The 3,713-nt window shown below is 38.2% G+C and overlaps 1 non-coding gene across 1 annotated transcript; it reads left to right on the top strand.

The window, feature by feature from the left end:
• The first annotated feature begins 3,346 nt into the window (after positions 1-3,346).
• On the top strand, positions 3,347-3,453 carry LOC115727947. The gene has a single exon (XR_004013754.2). It is a non-coding gene; the product is annotated as a small nucleolar RNA R71 (small nucleolar RNA).
• The last annotated feature ends 260 nt before the right edge of the window (positions 3,454-3,713 follow it).

Here is a 3,713-nt window from a genome sequence, read left to right as displayed (position 1 = left end):
TCAAATTCCTGCAACAAAAGAATCTACCAAATTAGTCGGGGTTTGGTGTCCTTCTTTGCTAATAAGTGTCTTAGAGCTGCATGATCAGTATAAACCATCACCTTAGATCCCAATAAATAAGAGTGAAATTTATCCAAGGCAAAGACAATAGCTAGCAATTCCTTTTCAATAGCAGTGTAAAAAACTTGAGCTGGAGAAAGAGTTTTACTAGCGTAATAAATAATAGTAGGCTTCCTGTCTAGCCTTTGTCCTAAAATAGCTCCTATAGCATAATCTGATGCATCACACATAATTTCAAAAGGTAAAGACCAATTAGGAGGCTGAACGATTAGTGCTTGAGTTAGTAACAAATGAAGTTTGTGAAAAGCGCTCAAACAAAATTCATCAAAAATAAATGGAGCATCTTTAGCAAGTAAATTACATAATGGTCTAGGGATATTGCTAAAAGATGGAATAAATTGCCTATAAAACCTAACATGCCCAAGAAAAGATCTAACTTGTTTCACTGAATTAGGAGGTGAAAGTTCTTTAATTAATTCAATCTTTGCTCGGTCAACTTCGAGTCCATGTTGCGACACTATATGTCCTAATACAATACCTTGTTGGACCATAAAGTGACTCTTTTTCCAACTAAGGATGAGATTCACTTCCATACAGCGTTGTAACACCCTCTTAAGATTTTGCAAACAAATATAAAAAGAGGATAAAAAAACAGAGAAATCATCCATGAAAACCTCTAGGAACTCACCAACGATGTTTGAGAAAATCGCTATTATACAGAGTTGAAAAGTAGCTGGGGCATTGCATAATCCAAATGGCATTAGACGAAATGTAAAAATACGAAAAGGACAAGTAAAAGTCGTCTTACCTTAATCTTTTGGACACACAGGTACCTGATTATAACCTGAGTAGCCATCAAGGAAACAAAAGTAGCTCTGCCCTGCTAACTTTTCAAGAATTTTGTCAATAAATGGTAAAAGAAAATGGTCCTTTTTAGTGGCGGCATTTAATTTTATGATAATCAATACAAACACGCCAACCTATAGTAATACGAGTAGGAACCATATCACCTTTATCATTAGCAACAATAGTAATATCGCTTTTCTTAGGAACTACTTGTCTAGGACTTACCCATTCACTATTAGAAATCAGATAGATAATCGTTACATCAATCCACGTGACCACTTCATTCTTTACTACTTCTTTCATGCTCGGATTTAGCCTTCGCTGTGCATCGCGAAATGCTTCTATGTTATTGTTGGTATAAATCCAATGCATGCAAATTGATGGGTTGATTCCTTTTAGATCCGCCAATGACCATCCAATAGCTACTTGTGCTCTTGAAGTACCTCAACTACTTGACTTTCCTACTCACTAGTCATATTAGAAGCAATAATAATAGGCAAGGTGCTATCTGGACCAAGAAAGACATATTTCAAAGTAGATGAAAGACGTTTCAATTCCAAAATAGGTGGCACCTCAAGAGAACATGGTTGAGGTACAGATGAAACTTGAGGGAGTAATTCAAATCTAGGCACCCAAGAATTTGACTGAACATTTAAATTACTCACTTCTTTTACCATGTTTTCCTCCTCGGGAATCAATGACCCGCCCGATAAACACGGAGACAAGCAATTCACTACCTCATCATCAATTAAGTCCACACAAAAACAATCCTCCTCACTTTGAGGTCTCAAAGCCACATTGAAAATATTCAGACGGAGCTCTTTATTGCCAAATGAGAGATCCATGGCTCCGGACCTATAATTTATACATGCATTAGTAGTATTTAGAAATGGATGACTTAATATAATTGGAGGTAGTTTTCCTAGTTGCACCAACTCCATGTCAAGAACTAACAAGTTAATAGGAAAATATAATTAATCAATTTTTACTAAAACATCTTCCAATAAACCTATGGGTTCTTTAATCGAACGATCGGCGAGTTGAAGTATAACCCCAATTTTCTTTAACTCACCCAAACTGAATTTTTCATAAACTGAATTAGAAAATATATTCACACTTGCACCTAAATCGAGTAGTGCTCTTTCAATTTCCACATTACCAATGACACAAGATATGATAGGTGTACCTGGATCTTTAAGTTTGGGAGGAAGTTTCATCGAGAGTACGGCACTAACCCGTGTAGGTAAACGAACATTTTGCAGGCTACTAGTATTTAATTTACGTTTGTGAGTGCACAAGTCCTTCAAAACTTAGCATATGCCCGGACCTACTTAATGGCATCAAGGAGAGGAAGGTTGATTTGCACTTGTTTGAAGAGATTTATCATCTCCTCCATCTTTGTTCCCTTTTTATCCCTAAAGATCAAGTTCGGTGACTTCAAAGCTGCTGGGAATGGTGCTTTTGTTACATACATGTTCGGCTCATCTTCCCATCTAGTTATCTTTACTTTCTTCTTCTTGTGGGGTAGATCTTCCTTCAATATTTTAGTTTCGGGATCGGTATCAAGAACAGATTGATCTTCGGGCTTTTGTTCTCCTTTTCCATTGCATAGGATCATGATCGCTTTTGCTTGCTCATGATGCCCCTAGCTACTAAGTTGGTTTTTGGGATTACCAACAACTTGACTCGACAACCTTCCCTCTTCTCCGTGATTGATAGTTAATGCTAATTGGCCCATTTGAGTCTCCAACTTTGCAATGGACTGAGTATGCACATGGAGTAATTGAGATGTAGCCTCTAGTCCTTGCAAAGTTCGCAGTACCTTTCTTCAAAAGATTGTTCATTTTGTGTAGGATGAGGAACTTGTCAAATCCGCACATTGTAAGGAGTGCGATTGGCATATTTATTCACTTGGGGTTTATAAAAGTTACCTTGTTGTGGCTGTCTCCAAGAAAAATTGGGATGCTCTCTCCATCCGGGGTTGTAGGTGTTCAAGTAAGGATCATTAGTAGACTTATGAAACCCTTAGGCTGCTTGAACCTGCTCTTGTGCAAAAATAAATCCTTGTGTTAAACCATTGCTAGAGTATGATGGATCATGTGCAATGTACGCCTCTTGCTGGGAGTTTTGTCCTTGGAAAAGAAATTGATCAAGTCACCTAGTTAAAGCATCAATCTTAGAGTTCACACTCGAGACTTTGGAATTCACTTCCATGAATTGACCCACTTCAAATAATGAGTCTTTTCTTGCAGCACTTGAGTAACCCCGCTTCCGTGATGAAGAAACATGGTGCATGGAATTTTCACTCAGCATTTCAAACAAATGCCATGCCTCTTCTTAATTCTTGTGCAAAAAGGTGCCTCCACAAGATGCATCCACCGGATGTATGGGCCTCTCATGGAGTCCATCATAAAAGCTCTGCACTAGTTGCCACTTGGGAACCGCATGATGTGGGCAAGAGCGCAACAAATCTTTCAATCTCTCCCATGTCTCATGAAACTGTTCACCATCATGCTGACTGAATCTCGTGATTGCTCTTCTAATTTCAATAGTACGCTCGATGGGAAATTATTTTTCAAGAATAAACATTGCCAATCTGCCCATGTAGTGACCAGTGTATCCAAAGAATTAAGCCAATGCTTGGCTTTATCCTTTAATGAAAAGAGGAACAAAATAAGCTTCAATGCCTCATTAGACAAGTTACGCAACTTCACAGTAGAGCAAATCTCCAAAAACTCATCCAAGTGCTTGTAAGGTTCTTCATTGCTGAGACTGTGGAATGAGGGTAGCATCCGAATGACACTCGA

This window comes from Rhodamnia argentea, chromosome 8, assembly GCF_020921035.1.
Source record: "Rhodamnia argentea isolate NSW1041297 chromosome 8, ASM2092103v1, whole genome shotgun sequence".
Taxonomy (NCBI): Eukaryota; Viridiplantae; Streptophyta; class Magnoliopsida; order Myrtales; family Myrtaceae; genus Rhodamnia; species Rhodamnia argentea.
This window is presented reverse-complemented; position numbering and strand designations above follow the sequence as displayed.